Source organism: Sarcophilus harrisii, chromosome 5 (genome assembly GCF_902635505.1).
Source record: "Sarcophilus harrisii chromosome 5, mSarHar1.11, whole genome shotgun sequence".
NCBI lineage: Eukaryota > Metazoa > Chordata > Mammalia > Dasyuromorphia > Dasyuridae > Sarcophilus > Sarcophilus harrisii.
Window position 1 is genome coordinate 11,395,286 of NC_045430.1, and position 17,260 is coordinate 11,412,545.

Genomic DNA, 17,260 nt, shown 5'->3' on the forward strand with positions numbered 1-17,260 from the left:
TCTGGTAAAGCATATGGGCCCATTCTCATGTTTTTAAATGCATTAAATAACAGGCAATTATAAAGGAGACTTATTAAATTATAATATTTTGACATGTATGTTAAATATCATTTATAATCTGGTTCCAAGTTACCTTTTGGTTACTTTTGTCCCATCCAAGTTCACAGATTCCTAAACTTTGCACAAACTTTTTTTGGGATCTGTGGACCCTTATTCTCTAATCTCTTCTTGAAAGCATGAGCTTGAGGTTGAGTCATTAGATGCTTCTTGGGTGCCATCAAATCATGCCATTCAAGAGCCCATTGTGGGTACCTAGAGACTTCCAGTTGCCTGGTTCAAGCACCTAAAGCCCTTGCTGGGTCAGCTTGATTGTAGGTTGCTCCCTTTCCCCTACTCCTTGGGCCAGACAGATTGGCCCTCCACCTGCTCGCACTAGACCTTTGTCTTTGGTGCTTAATTAAAGCACCAACTTTTTGCATTAGGTTTCTTGCAATCTCTACTCAGCAAACTTTGTGCTGGTTGAGTCAGGCTGAAGAACACTAGCAGGTGGGGAACTCATCAGGAAAGTTTTCTCAGGAAAGGTGGGGCTTAAGCTGTGTTTCTTAAAGAAAATGAAGAGATGGAGGAGGAGGAAGAGGAAAAATGGAGCAAAGAAGAAAGTGAGGAGGTGAAGGGGAGGGGGAAAAGAAGAGGTGAGATGGAGAAAATGACGGGTAAGGAGCAAGTGCATTCCTGGATGTGCCAGAGATACCTCAGATTCAATGTACCGCAAACAGAACTCAGTACCTTTCCCCCTATCCCTCCCCTCCCACCTTTTCACTTTCCCATTTTTGTCAAGAAATCACTATGCTTCCACTTGGGCCTGAGGCCTCAGAAGTACCCTCTCTTCTTCCTTCATCTGTCATCCCTTGAACCAATTAGCTAGTTGTCAAGTCTTGGTGATCCTACTCCCTCACTCCCCATCCCATCTTTTATCTCATCCCTCTTTTTCTACTCATGCTACAGTCATTTCTGGCACAAGCTTTCATTGCCTTTCTTCTGAACTATTTCCTAAATTTAATCCCTATACTGAAACTTCTGCCTCCTCAATCAATCCTCATGGAAGCTATACTGACATTCCAAAAACATTGGCATGACCAGCCACTGTTACACTCAAGAAGCTTCCCTGGCTCCCTACTGCCTCTGCAAACAATTGCTAAGTCTTGTTGGATTGGAATTCAAAAAAATCTGCCTTCAACCCATGATTCACAATTGATTACATATGGATCACCCCTCCTCACTTACTCTTCTGTTCCATCTGGACCTTGTCATTCTTTGGCCATGACCTTCCCCTGCCACATACCTGTGTAGCTCATCTCTGCTTCCTGCAAGGCTTGGCTCTCCAAGGCCACCTTCTAGAGAGCCTTTCCTGAGGCTTCCTAGTACAGCAGGCCTCCTCCTTCTCCCCAGCCTTCCCCAACAACAAAACCCACCCTGCGTCGGGATTTACTCTCCATTGGGCATGAAAGGTGTGCCCACCCAGTAGAAAGTAACCTTATTGGAAAGCAAAATATGCTGGTGGAAGAAATGTGCCCACATGGATGAAATCAATGCTTGTGACATACAGACCTGAAAGGAACCTTAATGATCCTTTAGTTTGAGCACATCATTTCACAAATGAGGAAACTGAAGGTCCAAAGGAAGTCAAGTGACATGTCCAAATTCATACAATAAATAAGAGGCAGGAATCCACTCATTTTTTCCACCACCTACCCCCCTCCAGGATGGGTGGGCATGAGTGGCCCCTTGAAATGATTATAGCATAGACCTATCCAAGAATAAAGTACAATGTACCCAAGGCTATCTTACAATAGGAGCTTCCTCATCTGCCTATTTTTGCATATAAGTCCTCTCAGAAACAAGTCTTTTCTTCAATATTTCTAAACTTATTCTTAAGGTACTAACTTCATGCACCACAGGATAATAAAGGGCCAATATAAAACTCCATTCAAAGCCAGACCAGAAGCTAGTTCAATTGACAATAAATTTCAACTAGAAGTAAAAACAATTTCTTCTAAAATACTGCAGATTTAAGTGCCATTTGCTAGTAGAAGATTTTTCTGAAATATTTTAAGTTTAATATATGACACTATCATTTATGTCTAAGAAATAACCATCAATACTAGGTATTTTTTTGAATGCCAATCCAATAATCATCACAGGATTAAATATAACAAGTTTGGTTGAGCAGGATACTAAAAGAATAACAAGAGAAATTAGCATCTTCAATAGTTTTTAAAACACAGTGAATATCCAGTTTTCCAAAATCTCATCATTTTTATTTTTAAAATAATTCTGCAGGATGTTATCTGCCTCAATTATTAACATTAAAAAATTTCAAGCCTTTGGCTTATACTTCAAGATAACCATTCTCTAAGGAGAAAAAAGAAAATGGTACATTTAAATAGTTCATGTGACATAACCATCCATCACCCGTTTTCAAATACCTTGGAATCACACTCTTAAAATTTTGCCATCAGGATTTGTGTACAGAAAAAGATCCAAAATGGCAGCTCCTATTCTGCAACTACTCACAATCAAAAGATTTCAAGTGTTTTTGCTAAGAACCTAGTGGCAATCAAAAAACCTTATTTTCTAATATTCAAGAAGCCTCTCCTGAAAGGAAAAAGATTATGATAAATAGCTGGACAAAACAATGTATTTTGTTATTTCTGAGTGTGCTATCCTAAATTTGTACCCTAGTATGATAATTTTCAATTTTCTGTCCCCTTTTTTCTGTCCAAAGAGCAAGCATCCCTGGCTCTTAATTCAAAGCAACAAACTAAATTAACTTGACATCCAACTGTTTGCGTACTGCACAAAGCAAGAAAAGGATAAAACATCTTCCCCCCTCCCCCATTAAACCTCAAATAGTGCACCATTTCCCTCATAAACTCATACTCCAATACTCTATGCATTCAGCAAGAAAATATCCCATAATAAGTACTTTCATTTTCAAAGACATAAAAATTGCAGTTCTGTTTTGTCCATAATACTGTTTTCTCTCCCATTTTTATTTGTCGGTTCTTTTTATCCAGAGAGACCATAGTCAAGAAGAATGAGCCAAGATGGTTGCAGAGTACCTGGGTATGATATAAGATCCCCACTATTATTTCCAATGTGATGGAAATGAAAATGGTAGAATATTCATAATATCAAAACCAAAAGTCATTCCTTCCTTTACTACTGCTAATAAAAGGAAGGAAAAACCCATCAATTTAGTGAGCTTTAATTCTTTTAATTTTTGGTGAAAATCAAATGGAAAGCCTATCATTAACATATAACTGCATCCATCCATAAACGACTCTGTCAAAGAGGTAAACCATTTTCTGCACAAGGAGGCCAACCCATTCTAACTGAATAAAGCTTCTTTTGAAATCACTACACACCCTTTTCCTTCCACAGGCTGTCAATTTTTTTTTTTAAAACATTCCAACATTTTTCTCCTTTTCTGTTAATGTTTTCAGTCCCAATGATAACATCATAACTAAATTTAAAGAAAAACCTTAAAAATATAAAAATGTAATTCTCAATCTATCAGATCTAGTACGCAGTCTGTGCCTATATAAACAATCTGACTCGGACAATTCAGTCTGTTTGCATCCTTTAAAGATATATATTTCTAAATCTAATTTCCGCTTTGTTAACAGATTTAGATTAACAATCTCTCTCACTCTCCTCTCAAGAAATGTGTCACTGCATAAATCAGTAGGCTACAAATACATAAACACCGGGGAATAAGACCTCTCGGAAGCTGGGATGTGTTGCTATGGGGGTTGGGGGCATTCTCACTGCCACAGCACAAAACTATAATCCTCTCTCAGCCCACCAGACAGAGGAAGGAGCATTACATCACACTCTCACAATGATAGGGGGAGGCTGCTCCCAGAAAGCGAGTTTTCAGGTTTTTTTTTTTTAATCCTCCCGCTAGAATACGGCATTAAGACCAATGGAATTTAAACTTCAGGCAATGCACAATTTCAACGGACACTGACAACCACACATATACCTAATTATTCATCCGAGCCCCCCAAACCGTTCCCGGATGGCTGCCTGGTCAAAATGAGTTAGTTACCACACACGGAGATCTATGCCATATAAAGAAAACCCCCATCATAATTCCAGCGCATAATTGAATCTAAACCACTTATTCTGGTAGGAAATGGAGGAGGCCCTGAAACAAACCCAGAGAAGCGGATGAATAGAGAAGGCATTTCGATGCAGGACAACCGATTTGTACCTCAAAACAGCACACAGACAAGATACGGCATTTATTTCAAACCACGGTTGAAATAAAAGCGCATCTGGTGGAACCTTTTTGAGCACAAAATGAAAGCAGGAGTGCAGGCAAGCTGTAGGGCATGTATGTATGTACGTATGTACATACACACACACACACACACACAACACAAACACACAGGAGGGCTGGTTTCAAGCTCCCAGTCTCCAAAGCCAAACCTTGCTGATTCCTTCATTGGGCTCCAACCTTAGGTTTCAAAAACAACTCCCCCCTCCTCGCCCCCACCTCCCTCAATCGTCTTTGAGGTTTCCATCCCCCTAGGAAGGAGGGCCTGGTAAAAAAGGGAGGGGGGGTTAGAGAGAAGGCTTTGCCTGCTCCGTCTGCCTCCCTCCTCCTTTGTCGGCCTTAGCAGCAGAAAGAATGCAAAGCCATTTATATTTATGCAAATTTTTGCAGCAGATTTAAGGGGGGGAGGGGGAATTTTGTCAAATCCCTTTTCAATTACCAGATTTTCATCCGTCAACTCCCCCTGTGTTTGGACAACAGACACAAGTCATTTGCACAAAACCCTTTAAAAATGCCATCACTTCCCCGGCGAAAGCTCCATTTTGCCCAGGCCCTATTGAATTCTGAAATGCTACAGCGAGCTGGCGGATTCCTCCCTTCTCCTTCTCCTCCTCCTCCTCCTCCTCGGTCCCCTCCCTCCCTCCAGCCTGGGCCTCCTCCCCAGCCCCCAGCACCCTACCTTGGGGAGGTGAGGGGGGGAGGGGGGTTTAGGCCGTGGGCAGGGGCAGCCAGAGGCCCGGCCCCTGCCCGGGCTGTCCGCCTGCCATGGACCCACCTGGTAAAGTGCAGCAGTGCTTACAGAAATCCAGCCCCCGGCGGCGTGCAGCATCCAGCAGCAGGGGCCGAGCAGGGCCTGGGAAGCGCTGGCCCGGCGGCGGCACTGGCGGCGGCTGGCTCCCTTTTGTCCTTGGGGCTGGCTCCCTGGGCTCGGTTGCTCACAAGGCAGCAGAGGCTCTGTCGGCCATCTTGGCGTGGGCACCCTCCTCGCCTGCTGCCTGCCCGCCTGCCCGCCTCTGCTGCCCGCGGCCGCCGCCTGCCTGCCTCGCCTCTCCTGCCTGCCTCTCCCTCTCTCTCTCCCTCTCTCTCTCTCTCTCTCACACACTCCTCTCCTCTCCCTCTCGCACTCTTGCCTTCCCTCTGCTCTCGCTCTCCCCCTCTGTCTCTCTAAAGGAAGCAGGCTGGTGGTGACCTTCAAATAGAGGCCTGTCATGTGACCCCGGGCAGGTTTGTCAATCAAGGGAGAAGGGGAGGGAGGAGAGGCAGGCGGCGGGGGAGGGAGGGAGGAGGAGAAGAGGGCTGGGGCTGGGGCTGCTGCTGTTGCTACTGCTGCTGCTGCACCCTCTGCTGTTGCACCTCCCTGCAGCTGCTGCTGCTAAAGCCTCTGCTACTGCTGCTGCTAGAGCCTCTGCTACTGCTGCTGCTAGAGCCTCTGCTACTGCTGCTGCTGCTGCTGCTAGAGTTCCTGCTGCTGCTGCTGCTGCACCCTCTGCTGCTGCTAGACCCCCTGCTGCTGCTGCCGCCACTGCTACACCCCCAAATCCCCAGAGTTCCACAGCACTGCCCCTGAGCCGAAATCTGGGGCTCCCAGGTGGGGATGGGAATTAAGTCAGGGAGCCCAGAGCCTGCCCACAGAGGCCGAAATCTGGGGCTCCCAGGTGGGGATGGGAATTAAGTCAGGGAGCCCAGAGCCTGCCCACAGAGGCATTAGGCCAGCAGGACCAGCCTGGACTTCTACTACTCCTAATGTTCCCTTCCCATTCCAAACCAAGACAGTAACAAAAAGCAGCTCCAGGTCAGCTTTGCTGGGCCCCAAGGTGGTTTCTGAGGCTTGTCCAGGTGGGAGCCGCTCCCTGTTCCTGGGAATAGCTTCCACAAAAGGAAGTCCGAGAATTTTCTGAGAAAGCTGTCAAGAGGGGCAGCTCCATACTGCCTTCTCCCCTCACTGGGTCTCCTGGGCTAGCTCACTCCCTGACAAGGATCCTCTGGGAGCACCGGATGGGCCAGCCACCCAGTGTACAGATGTGACAACCGTAAATCCAAAAAAGTGAAATAGGCCACAAGCTTTGGGGAAGCTCACCTCCGAGTGATCTTGAGACTCAGATGAGGAAATGCAACAAAACCACAGGAGAAATGGGCCACAAGCCTCCCCGGCAGTCAGGGGGCTGCCCAAGCCATCTTCACTTCCTTCTTTCTAGGTCTCTCCTCGGATGCCCGGCCCTGTCCTTTCCCCCTGCCTCCGGCCCTCAGCGGGCATCACCGTCCCAGCTTGGTGGCCCTTGGCCACCAAAGTTGCCCCGTCTCTCCCCTAGCACAAAATATCAACTCTGGCAACCAAAAGCCCCACAATCTGGGCCCCCCTCTTCTTGTCCAACTTATTCCATTTCGCTGCTATTTCCTGTACAATGTGGTTCAATCAAACAACTTTTGCCATTCATAACATAACACACTCTACAAAGCCTGGCCTTAAGTCCACAGTCGGGACTTCAATGCTGCCTCAGATGCTTACTAGGTGGGACCCTGAATCTCAGTCTTACTCAATTTCTTGATCTGTAAAATGGGAATAACACTAGCAACCACTTGGGCAAGAATTCAGTGAAGATAAAAGGAAATCTCAGTAAAGGGCTTGGCAAACCTTAAAGCTCCATACAATCCTTTTTTGTACTAGTAGTGGTAGTAGTATTGTAGGTCTTTAAAGACTCAGTCACGGTGTACAAGAACCTTTCCCCTATTAGGTCCTGTTTATCATGTTTACCTGTAGGAGGCCAGCTAAGGAGAGATGAGGTTTCTCTTTTGTTTGCAATGCCATCGCCTGACTAATGCCTGGCACTTAGTATGTACCAGTCAATGCTTGCTGACTGACCGAGTCAAGTGGTAAACGATGAGCAGACATAAACCTATAAGAAACGGTCAACTCCAAGTACAATGGGCGATGGCGCTGTCCCTGGCATGCCCACAGTAAGAGTAACCACTTATATTGTGTTGTGAAGGTCTGAAGGCTCTACACACATTATTTCTAGTAACTTGCAGGACGCCCCCAAGAAGCTGAAGCTCTGGCTACTGCCTGCTCAAGCCGGGTGACTTGCCCAGAATCCCTCAGCTCCGAAGTAAAGAAGGCAGGATTGGATCGCAGGTGTTGCCCAAGTTGAGATCAGAGACAGGATGACCAGATGAGCTGCCACCAGATCTGGTAGAAATGCTAGGCTTGTTTAAGTGCAGTTGTTTGGATCACTGCCCAAAAAAGAAATAAGCCAATCCTGGCAAAAAGCCTCTGTATTAGAGAGAGAATACTAGCATCAATACTAACGGCTAACATTAATAGAGCATCTACCACTGCCAGGCCCTGCGCAAAATACTTTACAAATATCTCACCTGATGCTCACGAACGTGCCAGGGAGGGATTATTGTTAGCTTCATTTTACTGTTGAGGAAACTAAGGCAGGCAGAGGTTAAGTGACCTAAGTACTACCGATAGTTAGCGTTTAGGTTGCATTTGAATTCAGGTCTCCCTGACTTCAGGCTCAAGCTCTATTCTACCTATGTTGGAAAACTTTTAAGCTCTCTAAAATTATACTGAACATGTATACATGTTTTTATTTATACAAGCATAAAACAGATTAAAGAATCCTTAGTAAATCCACTGGTTCTTTTCCACTCGATTAGACCTTTATTACATATTAGCAATGTATTATGCTAGGTATTAGGCACATAAACAAGTTCTAAAAGAACTTACAAAGTAAGAGAATATGCAAACAAATATTTACATTATACATTATTTCTTTTAATTTAGATTTTTAAACTTAAACAATGAATAATTCCATATACACAACAACACCTAAAAGAAATCCATTTGATACCTTGAATCTCCATTTCACATTGTTTACTTTAAGTAATCCAGCCTATACTTGATTTAATTTTCAAAATTGTCCTCCTTATCTACGCTCCCTTCTGTTCGAGTCAGTGTATTTAAAAAAAAAAAAATTCTCAGTGGCCTTTTGCAGGTATCATTCTTGGCTAACTTATTCTTTCCAACCAAATTCACCCTGAAAATTTAGAGAAATTTTCACTAAGATCACATATGAGCATTCTGCTTCAGCCATTTTCTATTATTGTACTTAATAACGTTAAAAAAATTTTATCGGTATATTTTGCTTTTCCATTATCTATACTCTCCATTATACTTTACGTATCTTGAGATCCATGCTCTATAATAAAGTTTGATAAAAGAAAAAAAATCACTAGCAGTTGGACTCAGTAAAGGCTTTACCTAGAAGAGGGTACCTGAATGGCACCAGAGTGGAAGGGAAGCCAGAGACTGGGTGAGATGAAGGAAAGGAAGGTGTTCATTCTAGGCCTCCAAACAACTCAATGGAAAACTTCGGCGAGCATGAGAATGGAGGAGACTAGTGGGAAAGTCGGGCTGTACAGGCAGGGCTTTAACAAGCTAAGAAGAAGAGTCTGTATTTTATCCCAATGGCAAAAGGAAGACCCTGGAGCTGGGAGAATCAGACTGGAGACTTGGATATTGGAATGCGGGATGAACTGGAGGGGGGAGAGAGGAGAGGCAAAGAGATCAAGAAGGAGGCACCTGCAATAATCCATGTGGGAGGGTATGAAGACCTCAAAGGAGGCAGCCGTAAAGAGGAGGGGACTGGGTGCAAAAGCTGTTGTCCCCTGCCTCAGAGGATGGCTCTGCCCATGTCTATAAACTGAGGGAGTCTTACTAGGGATCTTTGGGGGAAACCTATGGGAAGAGGGGAAGTCCCATGGAGAACATGAAGGTGGGGATGCAGTTAAGTGGAAAGGCTTCGTGAAGAAGTGGTACCTGCTCTTGGTCTGCTTTCAATCACCCCAATGAGTGAAGGATTTCACAGTGGGAAAGGATCTAAAAGCATGGATTCGCTTGCAAAAGGAATCAGAGCCAGCTTCCAAAACCTGTCCATTTCATGGGTCTCTCCCAACACTGTCACCCAGATAGAATGAGAGGAAGGCAGCTGCTGGGTTACTGTGTTTGTGTGTGCACAGAGGTGGTTGTCAGGAAGATGTACCTTTAGCGGCTCTTAAAGCCCACCTCAACTCTCCTTGGATCGGGGTGTGCAAGCATCTGAACATGAAGGAAGATCTGAACAGAAGGAGGAACCTCCTGGGCTGGCAATCAGTCAACATTTGTTAAGTGCCTTCTATGTGTCCAAAACTGTGCTAAGTACTGGGGATAAAAAAGAGGCAAAAGGCAGTCCCTGTCCCTCAAAGAGTTTATAATCTAAGGGAAGACAATATTCAAGCAAATATCTACAAAGCAAGTTCTATGTGTGATAAATAGGAACTAATCTTAGAATTAAGAGAGATTGGGGGAGACTTCTTATAGAGGATGGGATTTTAGTTAGGAGTCAAAGGAAGTCAGGTACAGACATTTCATCAGTTAGCCAATCAGTCAGGAAGCATCTATTAAGCACTTACTATGTGTCAGACATTATGCTAAGCATTAGAGAGATAAAGAAAGGCTAAACATCCCATAAGTGGCTCATTATCCTGGGGAGACAACACACAAACAATTAATTATGTAGAGATGAGATACAGCCAGGATAAAATGGAAATAATCAAGATAGGGAAGGCATTAGAATGAAGAGATGAGGAAAGGATCTCTGCAGAGGGTGGGATTTTAGTTGGTGTTGAAGGAAGCTAGGAGTAGACTTGAGGGGGAAGCCAGGTCCAAGTGCAAGAGACAGTCAGGGAAAATGCCTAGATACATGAACGTGATGGAAAATTACTGAGCTGTAAGAAGTGAGGAGCAGGCTGATTTCTGAAAAGCCTGGAAAGACTTGTACAAACTGAAGCTGAGTGAAGCAAGAAGAACCAGAAGAACACTGTACATAGTAACATCAAGATTATATGATGATCGACTTCTCAACAATGTGGTGATCCAGGACAATTTTTATAGACTTGGGATGGAAAACGGGTTCTATATCCAGAGGGAGAACTGACTGAGGATTAAAGCATAGTATTTTCACCTTTTTTTCTTTTTTAGGGGGAGGGGATTACTTTTTCTTTCTTGTGATTTTTCCCCCCATTTGTTCTGATTTTTCTTTACAACACAACAAATATGGAGATATGCTTAAATGATTGTACATTTATAAACGCTATCAGACCCCTTGCTGTCTTGGGAAAAGGGGAGTTAAGAAAGGGAAGGAGAAAAAAAATTTACAGAAATGAATGCTGAAAACTATATTTGTGTGTGATTTGAAAAATATTACTGAGGAAAAAATTAAAACATTTTGATTTACAAAAATTCTTAAAATGTTTAGAGATAAGAAAAAGAGTGTAATTTGAGGAAAAATAAGGTATAATTCATCAGAGTACATGTGAGGGGCAGAAGAATTGGAGAGGGTAAGGAATAAAAAGACTGAAAAGTTCTAGAGGATTTTAAAGCCAAAGAAAGGGGTTTATATGTGATCCTGGAGGAGACAGGATTGCAGCTGATTTAAAGAAGACAGAAGGGTCAGATCTGAGCTTCAAGGGATCACTCTGGTGGCTGACCTGAGGTTGGATTAGAATGGGGAGAGAGTAGAATCAAGCAAACCCTCAGCCCCACTCTCAGTAGTTACTGTCCAAGTGAGAAGTGATGAGGGCTGCCCCCTGATAGGAGCAGTGTCAGAGGCCATAAAGGGGCATATATGGAAGCTAGTCCAATGACTGACTGGACGTGGGGGCTGAAGATGGCACCTCAGTAGGATCTAGATGCCTGGATGCTAATACTCTCAATAGCAACAGGATTGTGAGGAAGAGGTTTAAGGCGAGAGGCAAAATCATAAGTTTCATTTAGGACACACTGGATTTCAGATGTCTACTGGACATCCAGTTCAAGTTCTCCAAAAGGCAGTTGGAGACACAAGACCGGTGGTCAGCAGGGAGGTTAAGGCTGAGAATCAAGCACATATAGAGGTGACAGGTGAAATCACAGAAGCTAAGATCACCAAGTGAAATAGTACAGGAGGAGAAGAGAAGAGCATCCAGTAGTGAGTCTTGGATGATGCTCCCAGTTAACAATCATGACTTGGATGAAGCACAAGCAAAAAAGGCTCTTTTCTCCAACACCCACCATATTAGAGATTTCAGACTGTGAAGAACGCCCAAAGGACTAAAATACACAAGATTTCTATAGTATACTAAGTGGCAATTTGTAACAAATACAAATCTATTAATAGGCAGAAGAGTTAAACTTAGCAAACACTTAGAATCACACATCTTAGAACTAGAGGTGACTATGAGAAAAAAAAAACCTTCATTTTTCAAAAGGGGAAACTGGGGCTCAGAGAGCTAGAGTTACTGGTCCAAGACCCCATAGGATGTAGGGGACACAGCCAGGCCTCAAACTCTGGCCCTGAATTCCCTAGCGTTGTCAGGGTATGAGCCTTGTGTTCCTTACCAAGTGAAGAGATGGATGCTAAAGGGCTCCAGGTCACCTAGCTGGTCCTTGGTGGATCTAGGCCAGGAGGGCAGGTCCGGCCAGCCTCCCACTGCACCATGGAGCCTCTCCCTGGTTGCAAAGCTTTCCTAATACTACAACTAGTCCCTTCACGCTCAACTCTAGGTCAAAATGTCTGGCAGGGAGTTCATCATGCAAGACTGAAGCTCAGGAGATCAGAACTGGATATATAGAATAAATTCAACTAGACAAATATTCAATGAGCATCTACTACTAAAGTCAATGATTGGCAAAATTCTGGCATATATCATTAAAGGAGAGGTGTGTGAATATTTAGAAACGGAAACAGTGAGAATAATATATGTTCCTCAAAATAGTTCATACCGGACTAACCTCATTTCCTTTTATATTTTTTAAGAAAATAATTTGAACAGGGTTACTAGTGTGCTAGATTTAGCAAGGTATATATTCTTATGGAAAAGAAAGGGGTTAGAAGCAGGAGGGGTACAAGGTTTAAATAAGCAAGACATGATCTCTGACAAGGAGTTTGCAATCAGGGAGGATGTGAAGACATCCACAGAAAACAGTAACCCTTTTCAGCATTGACCCTTGCAAAAAACTTCTGTTCCAACTTTTCCCCTCCTTCCTCCACCCCCTAAATAGCAGGCAGTCCAATACACGTTAAATATGTTAAAGTATATGAATACCTCACATTTTACATAATGTGGATTCAAAGGGGACCAAAACCAAGGAGCTGAGGGAGGGTTTCTCAGAGGAAGCTAAAGGGGTTTCAACCTTGAAAATCAGGCAAGAAAGTCAACAATCTGGGATAAGGGGGGAAGTATATAGAACTGGGCACGGGACAGAGACTAGAAAACTTAGGAGCACATTTAGTCTGAGCATATGAAGGAGGGAGAGTAGAGATAAGGCTGAGAAGAAGGCTGTGGCAAGTCCTGAATGTCAGCCTAAGGAGCTCAGGTGTCAACTGGGAAGGAAATGGGAATCACTGAACAATGAGAGTAACATTAACAGAACTATGTTTTTAAAAGATTCATCTGCTACCAGGAGATCAGTACACAGCAACAAGATTATACGATAATCAATTCTGATGGATGTGGCTCTTTCCAACAATGAGATGATTCATATCAATTCCAATAATCTTGTGAAGTTTAAGTTCATCTATGCCCAGAGAGAGGACTGCGGGAACTGAATATGGACCACAACATAGCATTTTCAGTCTTTCTATTGTTTGCTTGCATTTTTGTTTTCTTTCTCAGTTTTTTCCCCTTCTTGATCCAATTTTTCTTGTGTAGCAAGATAGCTGTATAAATATGTATGCATATATTGGATTTATCATATTTTAACATATTTAACATGTATTGGATTACCTGCCATCTAGAGGAGGAGGGAAGGGGAAGGAGGGGAAAATTTGGAACAGAAGGTTTTGCAAGGGGCAATGATGGAAAAATTACCCATGCATGTGTTTTGTAAAGAAAAAGCTTTAATTAAAAAAAGAAAAAGAAAAAAAGATGATTCATCTGTTAGTATTATGGATACTAAACTGAGGTAAGGAGAGGGGAACAGAGTTGGCTGCCTCTGTGGGAGACAAGAGTTATAACTGGCCAGAAGAAGGGCAGTAATGGAAGCAAAAGAAAGGACAAATGCATCTGACATTACAGAAACACTAGGACTTGGCAAGTGTGGATGAATGAAATGTAGGAAAAAAAGCAGATTAGGGGAATAGGTGAAGGAAATTAGAGCAGAGGATAAGCAAGTCTTCAGGAGGTAATTGATGACACATGGTCCCAACGAAGTGGGGAAGAGTATTGGAAAATGGGATTGGGAAAGCAGGGAAAGGGAGAGTTAGAGAGCCATCCATACTACCAGTCTGAGGTGCTGAGGAAGGGCTTTGCAGAAGCCCCTCAGGACTCCTCTCCATCATGAAGTAGGAAATGAAAGTTAGCAGGTTAGGAATGAGGGGAGGCCCAGATGACAGGGATTGGCAACTGGAGGAGAGAGGGAAAATGTCTGGAGCAAGTACTGCAGGCATTCACTACAATTTCACTTCAGGTTTCCCAAATCATTTTAGATAACTTTCATAATGAATCTAGTAAAAACAAAACAAAACAAAACCTTTCAAGTCCAATACAATGCTAATACAATGACCAACAGATTACAGGTGACTCCTAGAAAGCATACTTCCTTTCTGTTAAGGAAAGAATTTACATTTGTAAATTATTATGCTGACTAATGTTGTTATAATTTATTGTTGGTACATGGATGTATTTTAACGGTAAGATTGCATATATTGTATGGGGAGAGTAAATATTAGGTCAAAACAATATATATCAATTCCTAAAAATGCCCAAACATAATCAAAAACCTCGAAGTCCCCTTTTGAACAATGTTATTCATAGAAGACACTTCATCAGTAGACATGACTTCCTCTTTTAAAAAAAATAACAGTAACTCCTTTTAAAAAAACTAACAAAATGTGAAACAAAAGCATTTTTCACTTTACTTTTCTGATACAGGCATCATGTACTTAACTACTTTAATGAAAGCCCATCACCTACAAAAGTGGGTTAGAACGAACGGAGCACTATTCTTCAACTGTGGAGATTCCCTCAATCCTCCAATAATTCTCTGGCTTCATTAATGGAGACTCTACAATGACCATATAAGAAGAGCCCATTGGGGGCTTTTTCAAAGATGCCAGAGACCTACGTAGAGTGGGGAAAAGGCCAGGCCTTGGCTTGGCATGGAGGAGGCTGGCATTGGAGATAGTTTTTTTCCTTTATGAAACAAGGCTGATGGCCTTGAAGGTCCCTTTCAGCTTTTGATCTTATGGTTGTACTGATCCTCTCCCTAGGAGTCTTTGGGCCTTCATTTCTTCCCCATAATGTACGGAGGCTGGACTAGATGGATGGCCTTGAGGTCTCTTCCAGATCTAACTTTCTGAAAGCTGCAAACTGAGGGGTGAGAGGAGGGAAGGCTTGAAAGCAACAGCTTTCTTTGTGCAAGATTACCAATGGGATGCTCTCATCAATGCTGCTTCCCAGGGTAAGACTCTCTTAGAACTCTGTATCTAAAGACCAGTTAGAGAACACTATCAAAATTTGTACTCTGGAGATAATGACATAAATGAAAGTAGTGGATCTAAAATAATTTAGAGATGACTGTGTTTAGGAAGTCTCCATGAAATATATTATAAAACTTGATCAAAAGAATAATTTTTGCCTTGAAGAACTTCAAGCCTACATAGAATAGACTGATAGGAAGCACAGGCCACCAGGACAGGGTTGGGAGACCCAATGAAAAGAGCTTCTCTTAGGACAAGGGCACTGCCAGGGATGTACCAAGAGGCCTCTTAGAATGAAGAGCCAGGGGTTCTAGGATTGAAGAGCAGACCCAAAGGAGAAAGGAATTAAAAAGAACTAAAGTGGCCTGAAACATGAAGCCAAATATGTTTAAAAGGCTTGTACATGTATAAATAAACTACATCAGATGGGTTGCTGCCTTGGGAAAGGGAAAGGGAGGGAGAAAAAATTTTTGAAACACAGTCTTACAAAAATGAATATTGAAAACTATCTTTACATGACATTGGGAAAAATAAAACACTATGGAAATTTAAAAAAAAGAAATAAGTATACACATCTATCTCATTAGTATGCAAATTTGCTTTCCTCTCAAATAAATGGTAAAATTATATGTATACCAAAGAATTGTTTTGAAATAAATTTATGATTTATTATCAGTTAAAAAAAAAGGAAGAAAGAAAGCTGAAATCAGGACAAAAGAAACTAGGGGGAACCTAAGCACTCCATCACTTCATAAAAACTGTCTCCCCATCTATTTTCTTATTTGCCTACATGTGTTAGGAGCAGCTAGAGTGCACAGAGCACTGAGCTTGGAGATAGGAAGTTCAAATTCCGCCTCAGACACTTCCTAACTGGGTGACCCTGGGCCAGCCACTTCACGCTATCTGCCTCAGTTTCCTCCTCTGGCACCCAGCAGCAGCTACAGCCTGGGACAATGGAGGGGGGAGGCCCAGAAATCGACCAGGCCAGAGGCCTCCTCCACCCATTCCAGAGCCTCCCAGAGCCGTGAGGGACAGAACAGTGGGTGGCCGGTCAGGATCGGGGCCCTTCCTCTAGGAAGGAGGGGGCCCTGGGTGACCTCAAAGCCTCACTCAATCCCTTTGGCCAGTGCCACTCCTCTGGTCCTCCACCTGGCCTGACCTGGCTTAAGTTCCCTGCAATCTCCTACAATCAGTGCCCACCTCAAGCCCCTGCCCAGGAGACAGAAAAACATTTATTGATGGGTTTAAGGCTGAGACAAAGTGCAACCCTGGAAAGGCAGGAAGGGCACAGGGGGCAGCTAGTTCCCTAACAAGCAACCAACTGGCACAGTGGCAAAGACTTTGGTCCCAAGGCAGAGCCCTGAGTTCAAAACTTATGGACACTACAGGAATAGGCTTTGTCCTCTTACGGAAGTGTCTCCGCCTTTAGAACAAAGACTCCTTGCAGGCAGAGGCAGATGGGGCTTTTCTTTGTAGCCCACTCTGCCAGAGCCCTTACCAAATGCTTGTGAACTGTACTGTGCTTTAGGGAGACATCCCATGATCTTTCAACCATCTTAAGGTGCTTCCCAAGGAACCTCAACATGACCAGACAGCTTCAAACATGGAAATCCCCAGAGCTAAAAGCCCAATGACCCCCAGGGGCTCAGCAGAGAGGAAAGAGGGGCTGTGTGAGACCCAGCCTGCTAGTTATCTCCTCTGTGTACTTGGTCAATGCACGGCCTCCCTCTCGGGGCCTGGATTGGGGACCAGCCGCGGCCCTATGCAGCAGTAACCAAAGATGCTCTGGATATATGAGAGACGTTGGTATCATCTGAGAAGAAGGGAGCCAGCCAGCAATAAGGAGTATGAACAGGCACCAGGTCCCAGGGTGGGCACAGAGCTAAGTCATGACCACAGCCGGTGCCCCCGGTGGGCAGAGCTTGGGAGATCTTCAGCAGGAGAATGGGGCCGGCATCCCGGGAGGTGCCAAGGGCCCAGCGGCAAACTAAGGCCGCTGGCAGCCCAGAGGATTCTGGGCTGAAATCTCATTCCAGACTCAGAAAAGTGGGTTGCCTTCTTCTTCGGGCTTGGCTTTGCTGAGAGGTTTCCTGCAGACCTTTAAATCGGGAGGAACCTAATTGAACAGAGATCCCCAGGAGGAACTGAAGTCACAACAATTCCACCCTGCTGCACGTGGGGATCAAGATCTGGGCTGGGCCCAGCAATGGGCTGCGTCCTTTCTTCTGAATCATCCCAATAAAACTCGGGGAGCACCCAGAGCAGAGTTCCCCTCCCATTCAAATCTGAACAGATCCTCCTCAGAGAGGATCAGAAAAGACCATAGCCTCAGGGGATAGAATTGTAGACAAAACTACAGAATTAAAAGTGTAAACAATCCCTCAGAAGAGAGACAGGTTGGGCCTCTTGGCCA

At 43.9% G+C, this 17,260-nt stretch overlaps 1 protein-coding gene across 8 annotated transcripts in view; it reads right to left on the bottom strand.

The window, feature by feature from the left end:
- The window catches only part of TNRC6B (trinucleotide repeat containing adaptor 6B), a 194,224-nt gene that overhangs the window by 128,921 nt on the left and 48,043 nt on the right, over positions 1-17,260 (bottom strand). For 2 of the 8 annotated variants that reach the window (XM_031939132.1, XM_031939135.1), the window contains exon 1: positions 5,121-5,375. The exons of the other annotated variants lie outside the window; for them this stretch is intronic. The gene's annotated coding sequence lies outside the window, so the exon portion shown is untranslated. Of the gene's footprint in view, positions 1-5,120; positions 5,376-17,260 lie in introns of those variants that run through there. 8 annotated transcript variants of the gene reach the window in all.